This window comes from Hipposideros armiger, unplaced genomic scaffold (assembly GCF_001890085.2).
Source record: "Hipposideros armiger isolate ML-2016 unplaced genomic scaffold, ASM189008v1 scaffold_112, whole genome shotgun sequence".
NCBI classification, from domain to species: domain Eukaryota; kingdom Metazoa; phylum Chordata; class Mammalia; order Chiroptera; family Hipposideridae; genus Hipposideros; species Hipposideros armiger.
Window position 1 is genome coordinate 2,900,577 of NW_017731462.1, and position 15,299 is coordinate 2,915,875.

The window sequence follows — 15,299 nt, forward strand, 5'->3', positions numbered from 1 at the left end:
GTTCTTCAGTCTAGTTGTGGAGGACGTTGCTTCACTGGCCCAATTTGGCACCATCATTGCGCTCTTCCCAGGTGAGGCAGATCAGTCGCTGGCTTTGGACGGCCGCTCACTGCAGCTGCTGGCTACAGCCCACACCGGTGCCACCACTGACTCACTGCAGCCCAGCTCCAGGTTGAGCTGTTGTTCAGCATTTTAGCTGCAGAGGGCAGTGTCACTGGCCGTCATATGTGGGATCCGAACCAGGACCCTCTGGCGTCCCAAGCCAGCTCTTAACCAACGCACCACTCGGTAGGCCCCTGCCTATTCTTTAATTGGCTTACTTGTCTTATCATTGAATTGCAAGCGTAGTTTAAAAGAATTGTATATATATATATATATATATATATGTATTTGAATACATTTTCTTTATCAGCTATATGATTTACAAATATTTTCTCTCAACTTATGGTTTGTCTTATAATTTTCATAATGGCGTCCTTTGAACTATAATATTTTAAAATTTGATATTCAATTTTCAATTTTTTTTCTTTTATGACTCATGCTTTTGGTATTGTAAAAAAATCTTTGCCTAACACAAAGTCATGAAAATTTTCTCATATATTTTTTTGAGTTTTAGTTAGTTTATGCATAGTTTTATTTTAGTGCTAAAACCCATTTTTGAGTTAACTTTTGTGTAAAGTGTGAATTAATAGTGTAAATTCAGTTTTGCCTGACGTCCAATTTTTGAAAAAATTACCCTTTCCCCATGGAATTGTCTTGGCACCTTGGTTTGAAACCAAATGACCATAAATTTAATAATTTATTTTCGGACTTTCAACTTAATTCAATTGATCTATGTGTCTCTCCTCATGCCAACCACACCACCTTGACTATAGAAAAATTTGAAATGTGATAGTGTAAGCTTTGTTATTTTTCAAGATTTTTTTGCTATTCTGGATCCTTTGCATTTCTGTATAAATTTTACGATCAGCTTGTCAATGTTCATAACAAAAAGGTTGCTGGAATTTTGATCATGATTATGTTGAATCTATAGATCAACTTTGGGAGAACTGCTGTGTGATAATCTTGTCCAAAATGATGAGCATGGAATGTCTCTCCATTTATTTAAATCTTTAACTTCTCTCCGCAATGTTCTGTAGTTTTCAGTGTAGAAGCCTTGAACTTCTTTTGTTAAATTGATGCTACATATTTGATTGTTTTTGTATGCTACTGTGAATAGGATTTTTGTTACCAAAGCCCAATAATTAAATTTGTTTGCCTGCACACTCTCGCAAAAAAATGCACGCGCAAGAGTTTGCAGTAAAAAAAAGGAGTTAGTTTATTAGAATGGGCAAATAGGGAGACAGGCGAGCTTATGCTCTAAAAGACCTAACTCCCTGATGGCATGTAGCTTACAAATGATAAAGGGCAAAATCACAAGACACCATGGGTTAGGGATTCACTGTCATGTTTGGAGATGATTGGTCAGAGGTGAGATAACGGTAATCAGTCATTACTTCAGGTCTTGAGGACAACTCTGAGATCAGCTCCAGGGTCCAGAACCCAGAACTAGTTTCAAGGAGAGGTAGCCAAGGGGGTTGCTCTGCCTTAGGGCTCAGGAGCTGAACCATAAATTAGACTAAAACGTCATCTTTAGCTTGCAGGGACGTAAACCTTGAGAGCATTAGTCAGCACCAGGCTATTGACTTCTGTTGCCTCAGGCATCAACGGGGGATCATCAAAGTGAGAGCCTAAGGTCAGGTCAGCAAAGTGTGCTGAGGGAGAAGGAAAAAAATGATTGTTTTAAAAGTACAGTTTAAGTCAAATTCGAATTATGAGGACCCTTTTCATTTGGGTTGTTCATTTCTAGGATTTAGAAGTATGATTGATTTTGTATGTTGATACAGTGTCTCATGACATTGCTGACCTGATTAATTCTTGTAGTTTTGTTGTAGATTCTTTGGAATTTTCTACATATCAGCTTATGTTGCCTGTGAATAAATAGTTTTTTATTTCTTCCTTTTTCATTCGGATTTTATGTATTTATTTATGTATGTATTTATTTATTTATTTATTTTATTTATTTATTTCCTGGTGTTTTGGTCAGTTCAGGCTGCCATAAGAAAAATAGCATAAACTAGGTGGCTTTAACAACCACAACTTATTTCTCACAAATCTGGAGGCTGGGAAGTCTAAGATCAAGATGCTGGCAGATTAGGTGTCTGCTGAGGACCAGTTCCTGGTTCATAGACAGCCACCTTCTCTCTATCTTCACATGATACAATAGAAGAGCAAGCTAGGTCTCTGGGGTCTTTTTTTTTTTTTTATAAGGGCACTAATCCCAAAAAACTCACCTGCAAAACAAACAAACAAACAAACAAACAAACAAACAAACAAACAAACACCCCACCTCCAAATACTATCACGTTGAACATTTAGTTTCAACATACGAGTTTTGGGACAACATCATTTGGTCTATAGCACCTAATTACCCTATCAAAACGTTGCACGGAAGTGGTGAGAACAGACACCCATGTCTTGTTCTTAGGGGAAAAGCATTCAATCTTTTATCATTAAGTATGGTGTTAGTTTTAGGTTTTCTTAATGGATTTCTTTTATCGGGTAGCAAAAGTTTCCTTCTATTCTTGACTGTTGAGAGGTTATTTTGTTTGTTTATTTTTGTTTTTATCATGAATGAAGTTCATCAAGTGCTTTTCCTGCATCTATTAAGAAGATCATGTGTGTTTCGTTCTTAATTCTATTAAGATACCACATTAATTATTATGGATGCTAAATCAACCATACATTCCAGGTTTTAAATCCCACTTGGTCATTATCCTTTTTATATGTTCCTGGATTTGGTTTGTGCATATATCATTGAGGACTTTTGTGTGTATATTCATGAGGGATATTGATTTGTAGTTTTGTTGTGATATCTTTGTCTGGCTTTGGTATCAGGAAAACGTTGGTCTTATAGAATGAATTGGAAAGTATTCCCTTCTCTGTCTTTGGGAAGCGTTTGGGAAGGGCTGGTATTCATTCTTCTTTAAATATTTGGTAGAATTCATCAGTGAAGCCAACTAGCCTTGAGCTTTATTTTTGTGGGAAGATTTCGAGTTACTAATTCAATTTCTTTATTTGTTGTAAATATATTCACATTTTCTATTTTTTTTTAACTTCTATCATTTATTTTTCCTGGAATCTGGATACAATTAACTTGAGCAAGACAGTGCTCAATATTATTTAAGCCTCAGTATTATTTACGTAGGTTCTTTTAACTACCTCAGTATTTGTAAATGTAAGAATTCACATCCCAATAACTAGAAAACTAAAATTTGACACACCAACAAATTTACTCAATATTGATGTAACTACACAAAATTTTAAATGCAACATGTGGACTTTAATATTACAAAATTTGGCCTGTGAACAAAGTTACTCTTTGCACATTGGTCCTAACCTACAAAGTGTTGCACCAACAGATCCCTTCCCATAGCTTTTTACTGTATAAATAGATGATTCCTTCCTGTAAGATAAGGTGAAAAAAACCTGAAGTTCCTACCCAGAAAAAAACAACACATTAACCCAGAATTATCAAATTCTAAAGTTTCAGCAGCCATAACACCAGAAATATACTGTGGGCAACTCTTATTATTATTATTATTTTTTAGCTGAGCTATCCTGCCACCTGTTGGTAGCTTAGTGGTAGCTCAGCTCGGGCCAGGAATCGAACTGCTGTTGTTCAGAGCTCACACTCTTGAGCAAGCTCTTAACCAATAGAACCACTCAGCCAGCCTGCTACTCTTATTTTTAAGTCTTTTACCTAAGTAGTACTACGGGAAGTTATAGTGTTACCCAAAAGAACATACAGGTATCTCATTAAACTTTGTTTTAATGGGTCTCAAAATTCTGTAACAAATTTTTGGTCAAGTTATTTTCATTAAAAAGTACTTATTTTAAAAACTAATATCCTAAAAACTGCCACACAAAAAAACCCCAATGGTCCACGAAACATTCTTCTTTTCTTCTCAAGTTTTTACGATGCCTTGTAATCATTAACCAGTCTTTTACTATTAAGCTTAAATGGCCAATTGAGACAAACTGTATTGAAATCATTCTTCCACAACTGATTAAAATAGGTGATAGATATTGGGGATAATATTTATTTAGCCTTCTGTACTTTCTAGGCAGACTTGGTGACCTTTCAAGCCCCAACTGCCTTCTTGTCCACTGCTCTGATGACACCCACAGCAACTGTCTGTCTCATGTCATGAACAGCACAACGGCCCAGAGGAGGGTAGTCAGAGAAACTGTCAACACACATGGGCTTGCCAGGAACCATATTAATGACCGCAGCATCACCAGGTTTTAAAACTTTGGGCCATCTTCCAGCTTTATCCCAGAATGATGATCAATTTCTTTCAGCTCAGCAAATCTGCAAGCAATATAAGTCATGGGACAATGGAGCACAGGTGCATATCTGGCACTGATTTGGCCTGGATGGTTCACGGTAATCACCTGAGCTGTGACGTCAGCTCACTTTTGCTGTCACCAGCCACATTGTCATGATGATCTTTGACAGACACATTCTTGACATTGAAGCCCACATTGTTCCCAGGAAGAGCTTCACTCAAAGCTTCATGGTGTATTTCAGCAGACTTTACTTCAGTTGTAATGTCGAATGGAGCAAAGATGACCACCATGCTGGGTTTGACACCAGTCTCCATTCGACCCACAGGGACAGTCAATTCTGTAGATATCCTAGAGAGGCAGATGCAAAGGTCTGTCAGTTGGATGAGTTGGTGGCAGGATGCACCAGAACTTCAAGCAGAATGGTTCCACTGGCACTGCCATCTTTATGGGGGACTTTCCATCCCTTGAAACAAGACATGTTAGCACTTGGCTCCAGCATGTTATCACCATTCAAACCAGAAGTTGGCACAAATGTTACTGTGTCAAGGTTGTAGCCAATTTTCTTAATGTAGGTGCTGACTTCCTTAACTATTTCCTTGTATATCTTCTGGCTGTAAAGCGGCTCAGTGGAATCCATTTTGTTAACACCAACAATTAATTGTTTCATACCCAGTGTGTAAGCCAGAAGGGTATGCTCATGGGTCTGCCCATTCTTGGAGATACCTGTTTCAAACACCAACAGTGACAATCAGGACATCACAGCCAGCCTGAGATATGCCTGTAATCATGTTTTTGATAAAGTTTTTGTGTGTTGGGGTATCAGTGATGCTCCCATAATACATGCTGGTCTCAAATTTCCACAGGGAGATATCAATGGTGATCCCACACTCACGTCAGCTTTCAGTTTATCCAAGACCCAGGGATACCTGAAGGAGCCCTTTCCCATCTCAGCAGCCTCCTTCTTAAATGTTTCTATGGTTCTTTTGTCGATCCCATCACATTTGTAGATCAAATGACCAGTAGTGGTAAACTTGCTGGAATCTACGTGTCCAGTGATGACAATGTTGATACGAGTCATTTTCTTTCCCAATTTGACACCTGTGTTCTGGTACAAACCCATTGCGAAAAAAGCCAGGTATTCTATTTTTCTTGAGTCAAGTTTAATTAATAGTGTTTTTGTCTGTTATAGGAATTTGTCCATTTCATCCGAGTCATCCAATGTGTTGACATAGAGTTGTTGACAGTATTCCTTTATGATAATTTTAATTTCTGTAGTGATGTCCTCTCTCCTCTCTTTCATTACTGATTTTGGTAATTTGTGTTTCCTCTTTTTCTTGGTCAGCTTTTATTGTTTTCTAATATGTAGATAATACTCATAAGATATAAGCTGTGTTACTTCCTTTTCTATTTTCTGAATTTGTGAAGAGTTGTTATTATTCTTTAAATGTTTGGTCAAACTCATTAGGGAAGCCATCTGGGCCTGGTCTTTTCTTTGTGTGGAGATTTTTGATAACTGGTTTAATTTCTTTACTTGTTAGGTCTATTTAGTTTTTCTATTTCCTTCTGAATATACATATTTATAGTTATACATTTCTCTCTAAACATCGATTTTGCAACATCTCATAAATTGTGATGTGTTGTGTTTTCATTTTTATTTAGCTCAAAATATTTTCTAATTTCCCTTGTAATTTCTTCTTTGACCCATGGGTTATTTAGAGGTACATTTAAAAATTTCTAAATACAGAGGGTGCCAATGTATACACATTTTAAGAAAGGAAAACTGTATTAAAAATTTAATACTTAATATATACTGATATCAAAAGATGAATACAAGTCACGTTTGACTTCTGCAATTATAAGAGGTGCTCAAAGTGATTACCGTCAGCATCCAGACACTTCTGATTATGGCGAACTACTGCTTGAGCAACATTGACCAAAGTGTCTACTTGTATACATTTTTTGGCACCCCCAGTATTTGTAGATTTCCCATTTTTTTTCTTCCATTTTGGTATCTAATTTAATTCCCTTATGGTCAGAGAAAAAAATATATATATATTATATATATATATATATGTATATATATATATATATATATATATATATATATGTTGCAGAAAAGGAGTTTATTAGGAGTAAAACTACATTTCAAAGAAGCAGGAGTGGGCCTGAGCAGTAGAGAATGGCTCAAGGGCCATTATTAGAAAAGAAAGTACACTCCAAAGAGTTTGGAGCAGGCTGAGCAAATGCAAGGCTCAAAAGGCCAGAGAACATATTTTATATCAATCCTTTTAAATTTATTGAGACTTGTTTTATGGTATAACATATGTTCTGTCCTGGAAAATGTTCCATGTGTATTTGAGAATTATTCTGCTCTTGCTGGCTGGGGAGTGTTGTAAATGTCAGTTAAGTCAAGTTGGTTTGTGGTATTATCCAGATCTTCTATATCCTTGATTTTCTGTCTAGTTGCTCTATCCATTATTATTCAGAGTGGAGTATGGAAGCCTCCACTATTATTCTTGAATTGTCTATTTCTCCCTTCAATTCTGTTACTTTTTGCTTCATGTATTTTGGGGCTCAGTTGCTAGATGCCTATATGTTTATAATTGTTATGTTTCCCTAATGAATTGGTCCTTTTATTTTAAAACCTCAGTCACTTTTTGTCTCTAGTCATACTTTTGTCTTAAAGTCTATTCTAATGTTAGTGTACCTACAGCTCTCTTATGATTATTAATTGCATGTATATCTTTTTTTTTCAATTTTTTAACTTTAAATCTATTGTGTCTTTGAATCTAAAATATGTCCTTTGTAGGCACCACAGAGTTCGATCTCTCTCTCTCTCTCTCTCTCTCTCTGCATATCATTAGGATTTTGTTCAACCTTTGTTTGTAAAATATAAAAATTATTAATTTCATAGGGTCATTGTGAAGATTAAATCAGACAGTTGAAAGATTTGTTAAAATACTGATTGGTGGGCCCTACCTCCAGTGTTTCAGATTGTGTAGTTCTGATGTGGGCCTGACAATTTTGTTTCTAATATTGTAAATACCTGGTTATGGTTATGCTGCTGGGCTGGTAGCCACAGTTTGAAAGTCAATGAAATAACAGAACTTTAAAACACCTAAAGCAGTTCTGAGTACTTCATTATCATTGCTTTTATTCACTTCCCTTATTACTCAAAGGTCATTTATTATTTGCATAACCTACTCTGTTGGGATACTTTTGGTGTTGGCTCTAACATATTGGTACTTACTCTTATGCTTTTAGGTTTATTGAAAACAAATAAAAAACCCACTTGTAAAGCAATCAGGAACATATCGATTTGCAAAAGAGAAAACTTATGAAAGATCAATTTTTATTTTTTTAGTATAAGTAATTCATGTACTTTAAGCCCTGTAGTTCCTCGTATCAGATTATATCACTAAAATTAGCATTACAATGAATCATAAAACAGAAGAACATTATTTTCATTGTGGGAAAAATGGTGACTACTACAAAGATTGGTTATAAAGTGTATCAATGGTGATATTATGGAAGATTTGATATTTTGAACTTTTATAACTTTAAGAAATACCTTGAAATTAGTATTAGTTATTTAGCATTTTATATAACTAACCTACTTCCAAATACCTCTGAAGGATAATACATTTATATAAACTCACACCTTTTATAACCTAGAACTGGGAAACTTCCAAACCTTTACATGTAAGCTGTTTTCAAAGAAAAAGGTAAATCTCCCTTTAATCCAATGCCTTTGAAAGGTTATAAGTAGTTCACTATTTTAAAAAAAACCTTAAAAAAAAGGATAACGGTGGATTCCTTTTTTTCTTTTTCCAATTTGGTACAGAGCTTGTCCATTTTATGTTGTTATTCCAAAAAATTAACCAAAACTATAAAGCTGATTCTCCAGGGGGAATTTTTTGCTGTTTGTTTTCTCAAATGTAAAAATAAACCTAAAGGACAATATCAACATCTGTACTGTAAGATAATAATGCTTGTAATTTTAAATGAGAATTTACCTCAAATTGAAGATAAAATAATTGAATTCTAATTTATGGACTTATTATATATTTTTAATAGGCTCTTATTCCCAATACTATTATTAGCATTACTGATGTTATTTTTAAGATTTTTCAGATATTAAGCACACAGATTTCAGAGCTAGGATTGTAAGCTAATACCTTACGCTACCATTTCCTAATTGTGTGCCTTTGGATACTTAACCTCTCTGTGCCTCATTTTCCTCTTATGTAAAATAAGGATAAAATAGAGCCTACCTTGTAGGTTGTTGTGAAGTGATGTGTCTATACCGCTTAAAACTGTGTTTACCCTTTTGTAAGATTCCATGAGTCTAGATGCTATCCCTGCTGATGAAAGTAGCAGTACTAATAGCACTACCTTATGTTTGTGTAGTGCTTTAGACATTATGGGAAACTTTCACACTTAATGCTGATAGAAACCCTGTTGCAACTGACACTGATGCCGTTTGCAACTATCTATGCAGAATGCATTTTTGTTAGGTTGCTGTGTTTTGCCATGACTGTGTGTATAGTATAATCCAGTGTTGAAATGTCCATACCAGAGCAATCCTTCCTTTTCCCGGAGGTTGCAGAGCAATGCCATTCACTTCTCTCCCCTGTCCCCTCCTCCTCCCTTTTTTCAAACTTTTACTACACTCTTTATTAAGAGCAGATTTTATTAAACAGAAATGTTGCATTAAAATTTCACTGATTCTTTCCATTTCATTTTCTCACTCATTCACATCCAGAAAGGTGTAGAAGGAATATATGCTAATGAATATCATTATATGGGAAAGAAGAGATTTTTCCATTTAAGAAATACTATCGCACACTTTATAAGCCACTGTGTAATCTTAAGAGCGAGGTATCTTTTAGGAAGCAGACGAAGAGGTATTCCCAAATTTACAAAAGCCTCATGAAACACAGTATGGCTGATTATTTATCTACCTTGGAAATAAAGAAGCAAAATGTTTCAAATACGTAAATGTTGTATTTCAATATTTTTCAAATCAGTAAGATATTAACTTTGGAAGAACATAATTTTCTTAGTGGATTTGCAGATATTTACAGGCACGTCACCCATATTTTGGACAATGGATCGTTAGATACCAAGTTAAGTGTGAACTCTAAGATCAAACATATCACAGGAACATAACTACTTCAGTTCCTTCAGCTGAACCTACAACTAACTAGTCTCTATTACTTTGATTGACCATTGGATGCTGAGTTTTAATTTACAGTGCTACTTGATGTCCACTAGGGGGGACCAAACTATGAACAGAAGTATAGGCTTCCATTCCCCCAAGTGGCAAAAAACCCAAGCCACTTCAGACTGCCCACCTGAACTTCACATATTATTCTTCAAAGTTTCCTATTGCGAAAAGGCCAACTGTATCATGACATACAAGCAATTCTATGGACATATTGAGAAATCAATAGCAGGCAAATAATATTTTAGAGTTGACCAAAGGTTGCCTAGAATCTTTGATAACTTGAAAGTTTAGTCAATTCATAGAAAAAGCACTAAACTATTTTGAAATTGTTCATCCTTTAATAAATACCAAGTTGTACACTTATAAGTTAAAAAAAAACCAAAACACTTGACTCATTTGACAAGAGAAAAAAGTGAATTTTGAAATATGACTCAATAATGTAGTGAGCTAATATATTTTGGGTCATGATGAATATTCAGAAGTAAATTTTTTTTGGAACCGTGTTCAACTTTTATTTTGTCAGTAAATAACTAAAATCAGCAAAGCCTGAAATTTGTTTGTAATTTCTAATTTAAAATACCTTATTTTGAAAATATTATTTTCCAAAATGAAGGCAACATGTACTTTAGAGCTGTATGAATTTCAAGTTCAATATTCGTGTTATTACTTTTAATCTCTGATTTGTAAGATTTTCATGATAGGAAGCTATATATTTGCATACTGTTTTTTTTTCTTTCTGAAACCATTTTAGATTTTGGGAAACTTACTATTCCAATAAAAATAAAAATTGTTTAATGTAATAATCTCATATTGCAATAATTTTCAAAATAAAAGGTAAACACACTTCGTAGAACTACAGATTCTAAACAACTTCTTAAAAATATGAGCAGCTTGAATTTTATTGCCAAGTTAGTATAAAATAAATCACACTTAACATGCAAGATAAAAGCATGGCTTATTTAAAACAACAGCAACAATAACAAGAAAACAGTTAAGCCTTAAAGATCTATATCACATCTATTTCTTTGCAAAATACAGGAAGGTACTGCAGAAACAAAATGACCACTAGATGCCACACTTCCTTTGCAGAGTAAAGCAGTGGTTTGGCCTCTGGCAAGCTTTATGCAGAAACTATCATATCTGGTAACAGGACCATAACTCAATTGTCTTTTTCCTACATTCTCTCTCTGATGCCCTCCCCCATTGATGTGCCTAATCATCCAAATTTGCATAGTAGTGGTAGCTTGTAAAGTTCTTTTGAAATCCTTTTTCCAGAGTATAGGGAGCTTATATTTACTGATTTCAAAGATCAAGTCATTTTGGAGCTTTTTTTTTTTTTTCTGATTTGTGTCATCTAAAAGATGGTTTCATTTAGCTTTTATTTATTTAGTTTTTTAATATTATGTTTTATTTTTAATATATGTATATCTTCTCCTTTTCATATATGTTTATTCTGTTTCTCAATAAAAAACAGGAAAAAACATTTTTTCTAAAAATATAATAGTTACAATTAGCTTTTGAAAGAACTATATTGAATAAAACTGATTGAATTATTTTTAGGAGCACTGGTATTTTCTTCTGTTTTCAGAGATTATTTAAATTGAAAAAAATAAAGATCTTTCAGTTTTCTTTGACATTTTCGCTGAATTCAATAATAAAATGAATAGAATTCAGTAAGTAAGGAAATATAAGGCATTATCTTACAAGCTCTCACTCTATGCTGAGACAAAACTAACAGGACAGTTGAGTATTCAGAGTACTTATACTCAGCATGAGTCACAGTATATGATGTACCTGTGAATTGTCAATTATGGCATCTTTATGGGCATATAATCTGAGATTAGCATTTGGTGATATAAAATAAGTAACATACCTTAATTATGTGATAGTATGATGATAGTCCTCTGTCTTCCTTCAGATTGCAAGTCACCTGAGCAATTCTTCTCTAGGACAATTATAACTTTATAGCATTATGATTTCCTTATTCTCACAACCTTTTGAGGATCTGATCACCGTATCTGATTATTAAGGAATCTACAGTAAAATTTTAAAATCACACTTAAACTGACTTTATTTGCTGGAGTGAATTTACCAGTTAGTCTGCAATTTTTTTCTTTTCCAAATTGATGTGTTTTAAGGATTAATTTTTAAATAAATCACTCTCAATGTAACCTGTATGGAAGAGTCCTCCCTCTCTCTCTCTCTCTCTCTCCCTCGTTCTCAATAACTGATATAATATTGACTAAATTTACTGATCAGTTTGTTGAAGAAAGTAATAAGTTCTATAGGGGACAAAAAAATCTCAACCAAATATTCAAACTAAACAATAAACAGACAAATCAATGAAACTGCTTTGAACTGTCAATCTAGAAAATCTGTACATCTGTAACAGGAGGTTATCAAAATAAATCCCTGTTGTTCACATTTTTTCCTAGTAATTATTAAAGATTCCATTCACTGGGAAACATATACAATTTGGGTTAAGTTTCTAAAGGAAACCATAGAAGACAGATCAACCAAACTGTGGCTTTGCAAAAAGGGCTCAAGTAAACAAAGCAAGATAGAGATGTTTGGAACTTGCTAAAAGCTGCTCTAAGAGTTGCTGTTGATCCTAGTTTCTTTATGGTTGTCTTTAAGAGCAGTGGGTTTCAACTTTCCTAATGCCGCGACCCCTTAACAAAAGTCCTTCAGGTGTGGTGACCCCTCAACAATAAATTATTTTCGAATTCAAGTTAGAATGTAATAAGTTAGCATTGATATTTTTCTAGTGATGTGTGTATACTGTAGAAGGAATTTCTTAGTAATGATTTGAATAATTACAATTGTTAGAAGAATTAGTGCTTATTAACTACTATTATCTATTCCATCCCCTTTCAGTCCTTGGAGTACAAAGGAAGACCGTAGAAACTCATAAAGGCCTTTATATATTTCTTGGAGATAAGAAAGGCCTAAATCTTGAGTGCTCACATGCCTCTTTGGGTTTCTTAGGTCAGGGGACACTCTTCTCTGCTTTATCTCTTCTCTGACCAGACCCTACCTCATCCTCCACTGTCAGTAGAATCAACCAAGAGACTGTATATGATCTTCCTACAAAAGTGGTGAAAAAACAGAAGAGTCTTTAGCAGATCACCCTTTAAGATTTGACTGATTCTCAAAGTTACACTCAAAGATAAATTTCTCTTTCTTCCAATCTTCTGATTCCATGTCCACCTTCAAGTCCACTTTGGAGCACGTATCTGCATTGGGCAGATGTGGCCATAGCAACAGGAACCACTCTGTATGAAGGGTGGGGCCCTGATAAAATGACCCTTGAAAGTGCATTTGTGTTAAGGTGCCAGCAAGCCCTTTACAGTGTGTATTTCTTATATTATTGTTCTTTACCCTTCATTAGTAAAAATAATTAAGTTGAATTTTCTTATATGACAGCATTATTTTTTGTGCATAGTATAGATATTATCCATATTTATTGTTATAGGGATTTATGCTGAAAATAAATTTTGTTTTAAAAATTTATTACAGATTATAAAAGTAATGCACAAATGTAAACAATTTAAAAGAGATATATATTACACAGAAACTGAAAATATTTCTCTTCACTATGGTCCCTGTTCAAAGATAAATATGAACAATTTTGTTCTTTGTAAATACACTATACATATATAAATTTTATCCAATTTTATGTTATGTATATTTTGCTATAACATTGTAGTAAATTGTAAATATATATGATATGCAATATGTGTGATACGTAATATAAATTGTAAATATATGTAATTTAAACTATAAATATATAAATTATAAATATATATATAAATTTTATGTTGTGTATATTTTGTTATGTATGATTTACTACAATATTGCAGTAAAATAGGCACAACATAAAATTCACCATTTTAGCCATTTTTAAGTGTATAGTTTAGTGACATTAAGTACATTCACATTGTTGTGCAAATATCACCACTATCCACCTCCAGAACTTTCAAATCGTCCATGCTAAAATTCTGTACCCATTAAATAATAGCTCTCCAGCCTTCCCTCCTCCCAGGCCTGGTAGCCACTGTTCTGCTTTCTGTCTCTATGAATTTGATTCTAGGCACCTCATGTAAGGGGAACCATACAATGTTTGTCCTTTGGTATATGGCTTATTTCACTTAGCATAATGTCTTCAAGGTTCATGTTGTAGTGTGTATCGGATGTAAATACGTCTTAAACAAACAAAATGAGAATATCTGACTCAAAATATTTTTTAAGGTGAGAACTTGCAGAGAAGGTAGCAGTTTAATTATATGACCTCTTCTGTTCCCTTCCAGACCTGTGATTCAATCATTATTGACTGTCCTTTGCATTCTATTACAAATTGAATTGTAATGTAAATGTAACTAGTACATAACTATCAATAAAGACTGCTTTTATAAGTCCTAAGTTTAAAAGGGGAAACGTTAGATCACCAGTGAGAAAGGGCCCAAGTTCTGGATCAAGATTTGTCCATGAATAATTGATCAGTCTTAGATAGAAATGTGTATAGGTGTATATGTGTATGTGGGTGTCTATAGTTGCATGTGTATGCACATAATAAAGTGTTTATTATGAGCACATAAAATACTGTTATAGTCTCCTATTACTTACCAAATTGTAATTATGTAGTCATTTCTGTGATTATTTTCTTTCTTCTCTTAGATTATGAGGTCTAAGATGAGAAAGTGGATATCTGTTTTCTTTACTGCCACATCCTTCGGGCATGCTTATCACACAGAGTGAATGCCAATCACCGAGATAGATGCTCTACATATTTATCTCATTGATCCTCAAAATAATTCTTAAGTATACATTATTATATCAATTTTATTTTATAGATGAGGGAACTAAGGACCCAGTAGAGGATATAGTTTGTGTGAGATTACTCAGGTAACAGGTAGCAGAGCCTGCTTCTAGCCTAGGCTTGGTTAACTCCGAAGTTCCTCCCTCCTTCTACCGTGCTGCCTCAACTTTGAATTGAGCACCATGTCGTGAATCTTCACCAAAATTTCAAGTAGCACAAGTGTATTTTTTACACTAGACTTTGGGATATATTTTTGGACCATATTTTGATTAAACAGCACATGTTGTTTTTGTAATTTTGAATATTTCAACAAATTAATAAAGCTACGATGAATATCAGCTGCTCAAGAAAACTCCAAAATCTTTACCAGCATTTTGGAATGTTGCCTTGTTTCCTAGCCTATTTGGAATTGTATATCAGTTAAACTGTTTCCAACCTTAAAGGGAATAATATTATTTATTTTCCAGAACACAGTATGATTCTGGGTCCTAGGTATGCTTTTGTTGTTATGTTACTAATTATTTTTAAATTTTAAAATATTTCTAACCCAGAGAAACACTAAGGGAACAGTTCAATGGTCAACCTTATTTGCTTTCTCTAGTTTCACCACTTAATAAATTTTTACCATTTCTTCTGTATTTATTCTTGTCACACTTCCGTGAAGAAGTATGTTGCATCCCCACCCGCACCTCGGCTTCCATTTTGAGTAACACTATGAACTCAGTTTTTTCCCCTCTATTTTATTTGTTGTAGTTATTTCTGATGCCCATACTGTGTCAAATCTGGTAAATGTGACCATCTTCAAGCTGGCACTTACGTCCTTTGGACATAACTGCATTTTTCTTTGAGCACTTCCTT

The 15,299-nt window shown here is 34.1% G+C and overlaps 1 pseudogene; it reads right to left on the bottom strand.

The window, feature by feature from the left end:
* Positions 1-4,183: 4,183 nt before the first annotated feature.
* Positions 4,184-5,512, bottom strand: LOC109385327 (elongation factor 1-alpha 1 pseudogene; annotated as a pseudogene).
* Positions 5,513-15,299: the final 9,787 nt, after the last annotated feature.